Source organism: Oncorhynchus mykiss, chromosome 3 (assembly GCF_057628025.1).
Source record: "Oncorhynchus mykiss isolate SJ-2025 chromosome 3, ASM5762802v1, whole genome shotgun sequence".
Lineage (NCBI taxonomy): Eukaryota > Metazoa > Chordata > Actinopteri > Salmoniformes > Salmonidae > Oncorhynchus > Oncorhynchus mykiss.
This window is the reverse complement of record NC_143024.1, coordinates 48605432-48622033: the sequence shown is the minus strand read 5'-3', so window position 1 is coordinate 48622033 and position 16602 is coordinate 48605432. Positions and strand designations below refer to the sequence as shown.

General features: G+C 36.9%; 1 pseudogene; it reads left to right on the top strand.

Moving 5' to 3' along the window:
* LOC110504063 (uncharacterized) overlaps nt 1-10868 on the top strand; it is a 67556-nt pseudogene extending 56688 nt beyond the window's left edge.
* Nucleotides 10869-16602: the final 5734 nt, after the last annotated feature.

Sequence of the window (16602 nt, the reverse complement as noted above, 5' to 3'; positions counted from 1 at the left end):
AAACTGTCCACAATGTTCATTTCATCTCAAATAGACAGCACAGCAAAAAAATGGACATCCAGAGTGCATCAAACATGATTTAGAGCTTGTTTATGGAAAAGTGCTTATTTCTGCATTTCAATGTTGCAACTTGCTGAAAAACAGTTACAGTGTTTTCAAAACAACTCGAATAAACATAACAAATGTTTTCTTTTCATCCAGAGTGCATCAAGCATGATTTAGAGCTTGTTTATAGAATAGTGCTTATTTCTGCATTACAATGTTGCAACTTGCTGAAAAACAGTCTACAGTGTTTTCAAAACAACTCGAATAAACATAACAAATGTTTGTTTTTTTATCCACAGTGCATCAAACATGATTTAGAGCTTGTTTATGGAATAGTGCTTATTTCTGCATTACAATGTTGCAACTTGCTGAAAAACAGTCTACAGTGTTTTCAAAACAACTCGAATAAACATAACAAATGTTTTTTTTTTTTATCCACAGTGCATCAAACATGATTTAGAGCTTGTTTATGGAATAGTGCTTATTTCTGCATTACAATGTTGCAACTTGCTGAAAAACAGTCTACAGTGTTTTCAAAACAACTCGAATAAACATAACAAATGTTTTTTTTTTATCCAGAGTAAATCAAACATGATTTAGAGCTTGTTTATGGTAGTGCTTATTTCTACATTTCAATGTTGCAACTTGCTGAAAACAGTGTTTTCAATATCAACTCGAATAAACATAACAAATGTTTTTTTTTACCCAGAGTGCATCAAACATGATTTAGAGCTTTTTTATGGAATAGTGCTTATTTCTGCCTTTCAATGTTGCAACTTGCTGAAAACAGTCTACAGTGTTTTCATAACATCTCGAATAAACATAACAAAAAAAAGTTTATCCAGTAGTGTAACAAACATGATTTAGAGCTTGTTTTTTGAAAAATGCTTATTTCTGCATTTCAATGTTGCAACTTGCTGAAAACTGTCCACAATGTTCATTTAATCTCAAATAGACAGCACAGCAAGAATTGGACATCCAGAGTGCATCAAACATGATTTAGAGCTTGTTTATGGAATAGTGCTTATTTCTGCATAACAATGTTGCAACTTGCTGAAAAACAGTCTACAGTGTTTTCAAAACAACTCGAATAAACATAACAAATGTTTTTTTTTTTTATCCAGAGTAAATCAAACATGATTTAGAGCTTGTTTATGAAAAAGTGCTTATTTCTGCATTTCAATGTTACAACTTGCTGAAAACAGTGTTTTCATAACAACTCGAATAAACATAAACAAATGTTTTTTTTTATCCAGAGTGCATCAAACATGATTTAGAGCTTGTTATGGAAAAGTGCTTATTTCTGCATTTCAATGTTGCAACTTGCTGAAAAACAGTCTACAGTGTTTTCATAACAACTCGAATAAACATAACAAATGTTTTTTTTTTATCCAGAGTGCATCAAACATGATTTAGAGCTTGTTTATGGAATAGTGCTTATTTCTGCATTTCAATGTTGCAACTTGCTGAAAACAGTGTTTTCATAACAACTCGAATAAACATAAACAAATGTTTTTTTTTTTATCCAGAGTGCATCAAACATGATTTAGAGCTTTTTTATGGAAAAGTGCATATTTCTGCATTTCAATGTTGCAACTTGCTCTAAACAGTCTACAGTGTTTTCATAACAACTCGAATAAACATAAACAAATGATTTTTTTTAATCCAGAGTGCATCAAACATGATTTAGAGCTTGTTATGTAAAAGTGCTTATTTCTGCATTTCAATGTTGCAACTTGCTGAAAAACAGTTACAGTGTTTTCATAACAACTCGAATAAACATAACAAATGTTTTCTTTTCATCCAGAGTGCATCAAGCATGATTTAGAGCTTGTTTATAGAATAGTGCTTATTTCTGCATTACAATGTTGCAACTTGCTGAAAACAGTGTTTTCAATATCAACTCGAATAAACATAACAAATGTTTTTTTTACCCAGAGTGCATCAAACATGATTTAAAGCTTTTTTATGGAATAGTGCTTATTTCTGCCTTTCAATGTTGCAACTTGCTGAAAACAGTCTACAGTGTTTTCATAACATCTCGAATAAACATAACAAAAAAAAGTTTATCCAGTAGTGTAACAAACATGATTTAGAGCTTGTTTTTTGAAAAATGCTTATTTCTGCATTTCAATGTTGCAACTTGCTGAAAAACAGTCTAGTGTTTTCAAAACAATTCGAATAAACATAACAATTTTTTTTTTTTTTATCCAGAGTGCATCAAACATGATTTAGAGCTTGTTTATGGAATAGTGCTTATTTCTGCATTACAATGTTGCAACTTGCTGAAAAACAGTCTACAGTGTTTTCAAAACAATTCGAATAAACATAACAAATGTTTGTTTTTTTATACAGAGTGCATCAGACATGATTTAGAGCTTGTTTATGGAAAAGTGCTTATTTGGACATTTCAATGTTGCAACTTGCTGAAAACAGTGTTTTCATAACAACTCGAATAAACATAAACAAATGTTTTTTTTTTAATCCAGAGTGCATCAAACATGATTTAGAGCTTGTTGATGGAATAGTGCTTATTTCTGCATTACAATGTTGCAACTTGCTGAAAAACAGTCTACAGTGTTTTCATAACAACTCGAATAAACATAAACAAATGATTTTTTTTTTATCCAGAGTGCATCAAACATGATTTAGAGCTTGTTATGTAAAAGTGCTTATTTCTGCATTTCAATGTTGCAACTTGCTGAAAAACAGTCTACAGTGTTTTCATAACAACTCGAATAAACATAACAAATGTTTGTTTTTTTATCCAGAGTGCATCAGACATGATTTAGAGCTTGTTTATGGAAAAGTGCTTATTTGGACATTTCAATGTTGCAACTTGCTGAAAACAGTGTTTTCATAACAACTCGAATAAACATAAACAAATGTTTTTTTTTTAATCCAGAGTGCATCAAACATGATTTAGAGCTTGTTATGTAAAAGTGCTTATTTCTGCATTTCAATGTTGCAACTTGCTGAAAAACAGTCTACAGTGTTTTCATAACAACTCGAATAAACATAACAAATGTTTTCTTTTCATCCAGAGTGCATCAAGCATGATTTAGAGCTTGTTTATAGAAAATTACTTATTTCTGCATATCAATGTTGCAACTTGCTGAAAACAGTCTACAGTGTTTTCATAACATCTCGAATAAACATAACAAAAAAAAAAAAATATCCAGTAGTGTAACAAACACGATTTAGAGCTTGTTTTTTGAAAAATGCTCATTTCTGCATTTCAATGTTGCAACTTGCTGAAAACTGTCCACAATGTTCATTTCATCTCAAATAGACAGCACAGCAAAAATTCGACATCCAGAGTGCATCAAACATGATTTAGAGCTTGTTTATGGAATAGTGCTTATTTCTGCATTTCAATGTTGCAACTTGCTGAAAACAGTGTTTTCATAACAACTCGAATAAACATAACAAATGTTTTTTTTTTTATCCAGAGTGCATCAAACATGATTTAGAGCTTGTTTATGGAATAGTGCTTATTTCTGCATTACAATGTTGCAACTTGCTGAAAAACAGTCTGCAGTGTTTTCAAAACAATTCGAATAAACATAACAAATGTTTGTTTTATCCAGAGTGCATCAAACATGATTTAGAGCTTGTTTATGGAATAGTGCATATTTCTGCATTTCAATGTTGCATCTTGCTGAAAGCTGTCCACAATGTTCATTTAATCTCAAATAGACAGCACAGCAAAAATTGGACATCCAGAGTGCATCAAACATGATTTAGAGGTTGTTTATGGAATAGTGCTTATTTCTGCTTTACAATGTTGCAACTTGCTGAAAAACAGTCTACAGTGTTTTCAATATCAACTCGAATGAACATAAATGTTTTTTTTTTTATCCAGATTGCATCAAACATGATTTAGAGCTTGTTTATGAAAAAGTGCTTATTTCTGCATTTCAATGTTACAACTTGCTGAAAACAGTGTTTTCATAACAACTCGAATAAACATAACAAATGTTTTATTTTTATCCAGAGTGCATCAAGCATGATTTAGAGCTTGTTTATAGAAAAGTACTTATTTCTGCATTTCAATGTTGCAACTTGCTGAAAACAGTCTACAGTGTTTTCATAACATCTCGAATAAACATAACAACAAAAAAAAAATATCCAGTAGTGTAACAAACATGATTTAGAGCTTGTTTTTTGAAAATGGCTTATTTCTGCATTTCAATGTTGCAACTTGCTGAAAACAGTCTACAGTGTTTTCATAACAACTCGAATAAACATAACAAATGTTTTTTTTTTATCCAGAGTACATCAAACATGATTTAGAGCTTGTTTATGGAATAGTGCTTATTTCTGCATTTCAATGTTGCAACTTGCTGAAAACAGTGATTTCATAACAACTCGAATAAACATAAACAAATGTTTTTTTTTTATCCAGAGTGCATCAAACATGATTTAGAGCTTTTTTATGGAAAAGTGCATATTTCTGCATTTCAATGTTGCAACTTGCTCTAAACAGTCTACAGTGTTTTCATAACAACTCGAATAAACATAACAAATATTTTTTTTTTTATCCAGAGTGCATCAAACATGATTTAGAGCTTGTTTATGGAAAAGTGCTTATTTCTGCATTTCAATGTTGCAACTTGCTGAAAACTGTCTACAGTGTTTTCATAACAACTCGAATAAACATAAATGTTTTTTTTTTATTTAGAGTGCATCAAACATGATTTAGAGCTTGTTTATGGAAAAGTGCTTATTTCTGCATTTCAATGTTGCAACTTGTTGAAAACTGTCCACAATGTTCATTTCATCTCAAATAGACAGCACAGCAAAACATGGACATCCAGAGTGCATCAAACATGATTCATAGCTTGTTTATGTAAAAAAGTTGTTTCTGTATTTAAATGTTGCAACTTGCTGAAAACTGTCCACAATGTTAATTTCATCTCAAATAGACAGCAAAGCAAAACATGGACATCCAGAGTGCATCAAACATGATTTATAGCTTGTTTATGGAAAAAATGTTTTTTCTGTATTTCAATGTTGCAACTTGCTGAAAACTGTCCACAATGTTCATTTCATCTCAAATAGAGAGCACAGCAAAAAATGGACATCCAGAGTGCATCAAACATGATTTAGAGCTTGTTTATGGACAACAACAAAAAATCTGTATTTCAATGTTTCAACTTGCTGAAAACTGTCCACAATGTTCATTTCATCTCAAATAGACAGCACAGCAAAAATTGGACATCCAGAGTGCATCAAACATGATTTAGAGCTTGTTTATGTAAAACAGTTTTTTCTGTATTTCAATGTTGCAACTTGCTGAAAACTGTCCACAATGTTCATTTCATCTCAAATAGACAGCACAGCAAAAAAATGGACATCCAGAGTGCATCAAACATGATTTAGAGCTTGTTTATGGAAATAAATGTTTTTTTCTGTATTTCAATGTTGCAACTTGCTGAAAACTGTCCACAATGTTCATTTCATCTCAAATAGAAAGCACAGCAAAAATTTAACATCCAAAGTGCATCAAACATGATTTAGAGCTTGTTTATGTAAAAAAGTTGTTTCTGTATTTCAATGTTGCAACTTGCTGAAAACTGTCCACAATGTTCATTTCATCTCAAATAGACAGCACAGCAAAAATTGGACATCCAGAGTGCATCAAACATGATTTAGAGCTTGTTTATGTAAAACAGTTTTTTCTGTATTTCAATGTTGCAACTTGCTGAAAACTGTCCACAATGTTCATTTCATCTCAAATAGACAGCACAGCAAAAAAATGGACATCCAGAGTGCATCAAACATGATTTAGAGCTTGTTTATGGAAATAAATGTTTTTTTCTGTATTTCAATGTTGCAACTTGCTGAAAACTGTCCACAATGTTCATTTCATCTCAAATAGAAAGCACAGCAAAAATTTAACATCCAAAGTGCATCAAACATGATTTAGAGCTTGTTTATGTAAAAAAGTTGTTTCTGTATTTCAATGTTGCAACTTGCTGAAAACTGTCCACAATGTTCATTTCATCTCAAATAGACAGCACAGCAAAAAATGGACATCCAGAGTGCATCAAACATGATTTAGAGCTTGTTTATGGAAAAAAATAAAATCTGTATTTCAATGTTTCAACTTGCTGAAAAATGTCCACAATGTTAATTTAATCTCAAATAGACAGCACAGCAAAAAATGCACATCCAGAGTGCATCAAACATGATTTAGAGCTTGTTTATGTAAAAAAGTTTTTTCTGTATTTCAATGTTGCAACTTGCTGAAAACTGTCCACAATGTTCATTTCATCTCAAATAGACAGCACAGCAAAAAATGGACATCCAGAGTGCATCAAACATGATTTAGAGCTTGTTTATGGAAATAAATGTTTTTTTCTGTATTTCAATGTTGCAACTTGCTGAAAACTGTCCACAATGTTCATTTCATCTCAAATAGAAAGCACAGCAAAAATTGAACATCCAAAGTGCATCAAACATGATTTAGAGCTTGTTTATGGAAATAAATGTTTTTTTCTGCATTTCAATGTTGCAACTTGCTGAAAACTGTCCACAATGTTCATCTCATCTCAAATAGACAGCACATAAAAACATGGACATCCAGAGTGCATCAAACATGATTTAGAGCTTGTTTATGTAAAAAAGTTTTTTCTGTATTTCAATGTTGCAACTTGCTGAAAACTGTCCACAATGTTCATTTCATCTCAAATAGACAGCAAAGCAAAACATGGACATCCAGAGTGCATCAAACATGATTTAGAGCTTGTTTATGGAATAACGTTTTTTCTGTATTTCAATGTTGCAACTTGCTGAAAACTGTCCACAATGTTCATTTCATCTCAAATAGACAGCACAGCAAAAAATGGACATCCAGAGTGCATCAAACATGATTTAGAGCTTGTTTATGGAAAAAAAAAATCTGTATTTCAATGTTTCAACTTGCTGAAAACTGTCCACAATGTTCATTTCATCTCAAATAGACAGCACAGCAAAAATTGGACATCCAGAGTGCATCAAACATGATTTAGAGCTTGTTTATGTAAAAAAGTTTGTTCTGTATTTCAATGTTGCAACTTGCTGAAAACTGTCCACAATGTTCATTTCATCTCAAATAGACAGCACAGCAAAAAATGGACATCCAGAGTGCATCAAACATTATTTAGAGCTTGTTTATGGAAATAAATGTTTTTTTCTGTATTTCAATGTTGCAACTTGCTGAAAACTGTCCAAAATGTTAATTTCATCTCAAATAGACAGCACAGCAAAACATGGACATCCAGAGTGCATCGAACATGATTTAGAGCTTGTTTATGGAAAAACATTTTTTTTCTGTATTTCAATGTTTCAACTTGCTGAAAACTGTCCACAATGTTCATTTCATCTCAAATAGACAGCACAGCAAAAAATGGACATCCAGAGTGCATCAAACATGATTTAGAGCTTGTTTTTTTAAAATGTTTTTTCTGTATTTCAATGTTGCAACTTGCTGAAAACTGTCCACAATGTTCATTTAATCTCAAATAGACAGCACAGCAACACATGGACATCCAGAGTGCATCAAATATGATTTACAGCTTTTTTATGTAAAAAAGTTTTTTCTGTATTTCAATGTTGCAACTTGCTGAAAACTGTCCACAATGTTCATTTCATCTCAAATAGACAGCACAGCAAAAAATGGACATCCAGAGTGCATCAAACATGATTTAGAGCTTGTTTATGGAAAAAAATAAAATCTGTATTTCAATGTTTCAACTTGCTGAAAACTGTCCACAATGTTAATTTCATCTCAAATAGACAGCACAGCAAAACATGGACATCCAGAGTGCATCAAACATGATTTAGAGCTTGTTTATGTAAAAAAGTTTTTTCTGTATTTCAATGTTGCAACTTGCTGAAAACTGTCCACAATGTTCATTTCATCTCAAATAGAAAGCACAGCAAAACATGGACATCCAGAGTGCATCAAACATGATTTAGAGCTTGTTTATGTAAAAAAGTTTTTCTGTATTTCAATGTTGCAACTTGCTGAAAACTGTCCACAATGAAAGGGTTTTAATAAAGTGTTAATTCAAGTCTAATAACCCGTTTGGATGTTCTTTGGTGTATGGGGAAACTGTCTTAGGTATCCAACCAAAAAAAGGCTAAACATGTTGATATTGACCATGGTTATTTGCGCATGATAAATACCTTAGGTCAGTGTTTCTCAAATGGTGGGTTCCTGATTCCTGCTGTGTGGTGGCTTAAGATGCAGTCCTGACTAGAAACACTGGGGTCGGTGTCAAGGACCTGGGCTCTCACTTCAGATTCTATGACCAGAGTCCGACCCCAAACCCTGAGCCAGACCCACGAGGCCTTAGCCAGGGTGGAGGTCTGGACATGGAGAACATTCCTCTGGAGTTCCACAAAGAGAACACTGTGACCAACGATCTGCCCCTGGAAGGCTTCGAGGACGAAGACTACATTGACTTTGACAAGATCCTGGCCGAGGGGGGGGATGACTACAGGTAGGTGATATACATTGTTAGAGGATGAGTACAGTCGTGGCCAAACATTTTGAGAATGACGCAAATATTCACTTTCACAAAGTCTGCTGCCTCAGTTTGTATGATGGCAATTTGCATATACTCCAGAATGTTATGAAGATTGATCAGATGAATTGCAATGAATTGCAGTCCCTCTTTGCCATGCAAATGAACTGAATCTCCCCAAAATATTTCCACTGCATTTCAGACCTGCCACAAAAGGACCAGCTGACATCATGTCAGTGATTCTCTCATTAACGCATGTGTGAGTGTTGACGAGGACAAGGCTGGAGATCACTCTGTCATGCTGATTGAGTTCGAATAACAGACTAGAAGCTTCAAAAGGAGGGTGGTGCTTGGAATCATTGTTCATCCTCTGTCAAGCATGGTTACCTGCAAGGAAACACGTGCCGTCATCATTGCTTTGCACAAAAAGGGCTTCAAGGGCAAGGATATTGCTGCCAGTAAGATTGCACCTAAATCAATCATTTATCGGATCATAAAGAACTTCAAGGAGAGCGGTTCAATTGTTGTGAAGAAGGCTTCAGGGAGCACAAGAAAGTCCAGCAAGCACCAGGACCGTCTCCTAATGTTGATTCAGCTGCGGAATCGGGGCACCATCAGTACAGAGCTTGCTCAGTAATGACAGCAGGCAGGTGCGAGTGCATCTGCATGCACAGTGAGGCAAAGACTTTTGGAGGATAGCCTGGTGTCAAGAAGGGCAGCAAAGAAGCCACTTCTTCCTAGGAAAAACATCAAGGACAGACTGATATTCTTCTAAATGTACAGGGATTGGACTGCTGAGGACTGGGGTAAAGTCATTTTCTCTGATGAATCCCCTTTCCGATTGTTTGGGGCATCCGGAAAAAAAAACATTTCCGGAGAAGACAAGGTGAGCGCTACCATCAATCCTGTGTTATGCCAACAGTAAAGCATCCTGAGACCATTCATGTGTGGGGTTGCTTCTCAGCCAAGGGAGTGGGCTCACTCACAATTTTGCCTAAGAACACAGCCATGAATAAAGAATGGTACAAACACATCCTCCTAGAGCAACTTCTCCCAACCATCCAGGAAACAGTTTGATGACGAACAATGCCTTTTCCAGCATGATGGAGCACCTTGCCATAAGGAAAAAGTGATAGCTAAGTGGCTCGGGGAACCAAACATTGTATTTTGGGTCCACGGCCAGGAAACTCTCCAGACCTTAATCCCATTGAGAACTTGTGGTCAATCCTCAAGAGGCGGGTGGACAAACAAAAACCCACAAGTTCTGAAAAACTCCAAGCATTGATTATGCCAGAATGTGCTGCCAGCAGTAAGTTAATTGACAGCATGCCAGGGCAGATTGCAGAGGTCTTGAAAAAGACTGCAAATATTGACTCTTTGCATCAACTTCATGTAATTGTCAATAAAAGCCATTGACACTTAGAAATGCTTCTAATTATACTTCAGTATTCCATAGTAACAAAATATCTAAAGACACTGAAGCAGCAAACTTTGTGAAAATTTATATTTGTGTCATGTGATTTGAGCACTGGGAAGCTCTGTAGACATATGTTTGATTGAAGTGGCACAGTTGGCTGGAGCATGGTGCATGCTTGTGGGTTAGCTATTTTCAAAATATTTATATTATTACAGTGAAGGGGATGAGATTGATGAGATCGCAACTCCGCTCCAGATATCGACATCTTCGCTGAACCCCCAGACCCAAAGACGCGGCGGGCCAGACTCCTATGCCTATTCCATGGCCACTCGCGCCTCCAACGAATCAATTTGGTCAACGCCCACTTTGGCTTTAAACTCTACCGTAGCCTTCGGAACGATGTCAACCAGACCGACAACATTCTGCTGGCGCCCATCGGAATCTCTATTGCCATGGGAATGATGTCACTTGGAGCGGGGCCCAAAACATATACGCAGCTATACCCAGACGCTGGGATTTGCCGATTTCGTCAATGCAAGCCATCACTATGACAACGCTACTGTACACAAGCTGTTACGGAAGCTTACGCACAGACTCTTCCGACGGAACTTTGGATACAACATTGCGATCCGTTAACGACCTGTACGTGAAAAAAAGAGGTGGTGGTGGAACCGAGAGTATTTTGCGGAGCCCCAGTCAGTGGACTTCGAGGACAAGGCTTTTCAGATTTTTCTTTTTTTTTAGGTCTCTGTCTGTTCACTGAGTTCTCATTGGCAAATTATATTTCTTAGGAACCTGTTTTCAGTTCCTACCGCTTCCACTGGATGTCACCAGTCTTTGGAATTTGGTTGAGGTTCTTCATTTATGCAATGAAGAAGTATGCCATCTAGGAACTGCGTAACACTGTTGAGAGTTGGCCAAGACATGAAAAGTAGCGTTAGTTTCCTCTCATCCTCTATTGAAAACAGATAGACCCGTATTCAATTTGATCGATTATTAACGTTTAAAAATACCTAAAGTTGTATTACAAAAGTTTTGTGTAGCGCCTGCAGGGTTGAAATATGCTACCCTCTTAGTTTACTGTTGTGCTATCATCAGATAATAGCTTCTTATGCTTTCGCCGAAAAGCCTTTTTAAAATCTGACATGTTGGCTGGATTCACAACGAGTGTAGCTTTAATTGAGTATCTTACATGTGTGATTTAATGGAAGTTTGAGTTTTATATCAATTTATTTGAATTTGCCGCACTGCTTTTCCCTGGTTTTTGGCCAAGTGGGACGCGAGCGTTCCCTATCCTAGAGAGGTTAAACTAATTAGATGGAGCTCAGATTTGTTTGGGTTAGAATGTGATGCCATCAGATCCATCTGATGAGTTCTAAACACCCTGGACACCATCAGGTTTCGGAATAATAACTTTTGAAATGGCGACAGATGGCCCCGATTCTGCCTATAATGGTCCGCCCCTTTTTTCAATTTTTGTCTAAAATGACATTCCCAAATCTAATTGCCTGTAACAGGCCCTGAAGCAAGGATATGTATTTCTTGGCACCATTTGAAAGGAAACACTGACATTTGTGGAAATGTGAAAGGAATGAAGGAGAATATAGCACAATAGATCTAGTAAAAGATAATACAAAGAGAAAAAAAACATTATTTTGTATTTTTTTTACCATCACCTTTGAAATGCAAGAGAAAGGCCATAGTGTATTATTCCAGCCAGCTGCAATTTAGATTTTGGCCACTAGATGGCAGCAGCGTATGTGCAAAGTTCTAGACTGATCCAATGAACCATTGCATTAATGTTCAAAATGTTGTATCAAGACTGCCCAAATTTGCCTATATTTATTAATTCGGCTCGATCTAGATAAAATTGGTCAGCATAACCCGCTGACGGAAAATTCCAATCTAATAAAGAACTCAGAGATGCTTTTGCAGTATGGCACAATAACATCAATGAGAAATTGCAAGTGTTTTGATGTCGGTCTTTTATCAACAGAAGAGTATAACCGATGTACTCAGCTCCAAAAATACTGGGTCATGAGTACATTGATGGAATTTGTACGTTGGCTTTGATGGCAGGTTTGAAACCTGTGATCAAAACGGCAATTGCAGGGGTAGTGGATGAAATGGATCAGGATGCTTTGAAAGTGGAATAGAACTCCTCTCACTTCACAGTCGTGCACGGGATTAATATGGTCACAGTGAAAGTCACTAACAGCGGTTTCAATGGCCAAGGTAAGACAAAGAGGAAAAAATTGTGAAAAAACATCAAAGCGTAGGTGGACAGATCCCTGTTTTAAATGTGGGGCTGTTGGTCATTGGAAGAATGTAGAGTGGTAATGGAGACTACTGCACTCGTGGGATTCAGGGGGATGCTACGTTGCAAGTGTTTGCATCTTTGTCAAAAGAGCAGCAACAAGCCCTCTTGAATGCAGCGGGACAGGAAAATGTTACATAACAGTGTATGGTCTCGGTTCGATTGATAGTGGTTAATGGAGATTACAGTTTCTATGTGAAGAGAGACATAGGCAATGTTTCAAACAACTTTTTAATAGATGCCTGGGATTAAATATCGCGATTCCTTACAATGAAGAATTGGCTGAATTTGCCACAGGAAAGGGTATTTTGGGTTGAAGAATCTGTGAAATGCCAGGGGAATGGATTCTAAAAAAGGTAACATATTAAAATGAGGCCAAACATTCCGTGCAAAAATCTGGAAACCCTGTTTTTTTTTTAATCTCATGAGACATTTTATGTTGTCTTATTCTGAAATAGATCTATAGAATGGACAAAAGGTAGGAGGAGTCACAGGGAATTAGAGTGGAGTTAAGTGTGAGTAATTGTTAGTAGAGTTTAAAGAAGAAAGTCTGTCAAACAACAGCATTGGAGTTACCAAATCTAAAATTAACTTAAAAAAACTGTTGTTGGGGGAAAGAGAGACCAGTAAATCGTTAGATTTGTGGCGAGAGATATGCCGCTGTGTCTAAGGGTAGTATGCTAATAAAGGATACATAAATGTTGGGTGGATTAAAGCAAAGGTTTAATGATTGAAGGGATGACAGTGGACTCATTTTCATGTTTTGTTTGTAGTTGAAATTTTTGGGTTGCTGATTAAGATGTAGCATAGTAAATGCTAATGAAATGTACACTTTCTTTACCAGAAGTGGGGGTTTCATTATCTCTTTGGAATGCTTCCCAAGACTGTGGTCTTGGGAGAGCAGTTAGTGAAATGCTACAGTGTTATAAGTATGAAGGTATCCGGATTAGGCTGTAAAAGGAGCTCCCAGATAAGTAAGGCCTGGTTATGTGTGTGTTTTGACCTACGGTTTAGTACACACACACACACAACTTACTGGTTATGAAAATGGGTTAGTGGTGTTAATACTGTGGGATTTATTGTGTGGGGTCTCTTCAATTTGGTTTTAAATTGGGTAAGCAGAATGTTGGAAATGTTTCAAATATTTTTTAAATGGTTTCTGAAGGACAGGGAAAGAAAATAGAAAATAAATACGTAATGGTGTTGAATGATCTTTGTCCTGACTTTCTGGTGAGGCCTGATCAACCTCACTAGAAATGATTGAGACAGGTGGAATTTTACTTTTTATGGCTGGGGGGCAGTATTGAGTAGCTTAATGAATAAGGTGCCTAAAGTAAACGGCCTGCTCCCCAGTCTCAGTTTCTAATATATGCATTTTATTATTAGTATTGGATAGAAAACACTCTGAAGTTTCTAAAACTGTTTGAATGATGTCTGAGTATAACAGAACTTATATGGCAGGGGAAAACCTGAGAAAAATCCAACCAGGAAGTGGGAAACCTGAGGTTTGTAGTTTTTCAAAGCTTGGCCTACCGAATACACAGTGTCTATGGAGTCAAGTTGCACTTCCTACGGCTTCCACTAGATGTCAACTGTCTTTAGAAACTTGAATGAGGATTATACTATAAAGGAGGGGCTCATGTGACCTGTTTGAGTCAGTGGTCTGGCAGAGTGTCTCAGGCTTGTGACGCGCGCTCCTGACAGACTTAGTTCTCGTTCCAGTGCTTTTCTTCAGACAAAGGAATTCTCCGGTTGGAACATTATTGATGTTTTATGTTAACATCCTAAAGATTGATTCCATACATCATTTGACTTGTTTCTATGACCTGTAACGGAACTTTTCGAGTTTTTGTCTGGATGATATACATATTAGCATCTGGGACAGAGTAGGAGTCAGTTCGCTCTGGGCACGCCATTCATCCACAAAAGTGAAAATGCTGCCCCCTATCCCAAAAGTAACATATTCCATGTGTTATTTCATAGTGTTGATATCTTCAATATTATTCTACAATGTAGAAAATAATAAATATAAAGAAAAACCCTTGAAAGAGTAGGTGTCCAAACTTTTGACTGGTACTGTACATCAGTCCCCACCTTTGGCTGAAGAACGTCACCCTAGAATGCCAGCGCATCAAATCCAATAGGAGCATCAGAAGAGCTCCAACCCAGCAGAGACCAGCCCCACACCCCAGCAGACATGCACTGAGAGGCCCCCCGCCAAGAGAGGAGTACCACCGACCACACCCATCATCAAACCCCAAAGCCAGCACAGCCAACCTCCACCCTGCCACCCCCCCCCCCCCCCCCCCCCAGCACCTAAACCCAGCACAACCGAACCCCCCAAACCAGCAACAGATACCCCCCTATGGGCTTCACCAGGACTGAGCCACTCCTGCACCCCTCAGCACCTCCACCCATGCAACAGGAGCCTACAAGAAAGAGAGAGATTCTCCATCCTAGAAGATATCAGTCAATTCCAGGCCTAGAAGAATGCTCTGATCTGTGGGGATCTTAATGCTAGGACTGTCGAAGAACCAGGCACCATTAGCACACAGGGAGACATTTTGGCATTTTCCTGTATTACCAAATGAGGAGAGTTACAAACCACACACCAGTCAGAGTTATACTTAAACTTAATCTTTAATAATATGAGCTTAATAGCTTAATAAGAGCCCTTTTGAGAGTGACTACAGAAGAATACAAATATATTTTATAGCCAAGATACACCCCTCTCAACTTACATGACAAACCACAGATCTTAGGAACTCTTCAGAAAGGGCCTTTTACTTGAGAAAGTAGTATCCATTAGTGAGATAGCATTCGCTATAAATTATCACTCAGTTTGGTCTCTAAAACGAGGTTCTAATCTCGTTCCTGGTACTTCATAGTACCAAAACAATACCTCATCCAAGGCATAACTCAATTCTAGATACTCCCATCTCAAGTAAACCCCCTCTTGACTCCACTGATGGACAAGCTCACTGAGGGGAGTGACTTGCACACAGACATTGTGGAGACAAGTAATTGGTTCCCTCTTAATCACGCCATCCCTTCACATGGTTTAACAGATACATTCACATATGAAGACAATGTTCCATACTGTCCTCTTCCCTTTCTGATATTCTGCATAGCACCAGAGACTTGTAAAAGACAAGCCTGACCTCTCCCCTCTCTGGGCCCCAAATGACTGAGCCCCAGCTGAGGGAAGAAATGCATCTGCCAACACTAGAGTCTATTAGAAATACATTCTAATAAAAAGTATATCACATAAGAATATTATGCAGATATGACATCGTAATGACTTATGTTACCCAACTAATTCTCATTAATCCACCACAAGACAAACATCAGCATGTCTCTCCCCTCATAACCCCCCAGGAAAAACTTAGATAAGAACAACAACATAAATGGGAACCGATGGCTCTGATGGCTCTATGGACAATTCCTTCTACCTCATGGCTTGGTTTTTGCTCTGACATGCATTGTCAACTGTGGGACCTTATATAGTCAGGTGTGTGCCTTTCCAAATCATGTCCAATCAATTGAAAGTACCACAGGTGGACTCCAATCAAGTTGTAGACAGAGCTGCATTTTCTCCTAAACTGCGAGAGCTATACAAACTGACGGGCAATTTCCTTCCCTAAAATGAATAATAATAATTTAAATCTAAACAGAAAAGGAGAAAATCATATATCTATTGAGAGAAAACCCCCTTTGTGCCATATTAGCTGCAAAATAAGTAGCTTTCTGCCACACCCGTAGGGACAGCTAGTGGAACCAACCAGAGCAATAACATCGCTACCCGTGTCTTTCTCACTATTTAATTATTGTCCTCATTCATTTCTTATTGTAGTGTCCTGTTAATTGTTACTACTCGTTGAGTATTATTTTTCCTCTTATTATCTATCTGCATCATCATTGATTTGATATGTGTCTATATGTCTGCTTTGGCAATGTATGTGGTAACATTTTTCATGCCAATAAAGTAATTTTAATTTTAATTTGAGAGATGTAGACAGAGAGCGCAAGAGACTTAGAATGGATTTATATATTTCTGAGATGTCGGAACAACAGTCCCAGCTCCAAAACCTCTAAGTTTTTTCCCCACACGAACGACACGCAATTTATACTGTGTGATTAATGGTCAGCCATGGCGCATGCAAATGTGAACTGATAGCACGTAATGTGAGAACTTCTGACAAGATTCTCCGGGAGAATCGAACTGAAAGGCTGAGCGGTCAGACGGTACTTGATTGTCCCGTATCTGGTAGATATAAATCCACTCTTAAATATTGTGGAAACTTATG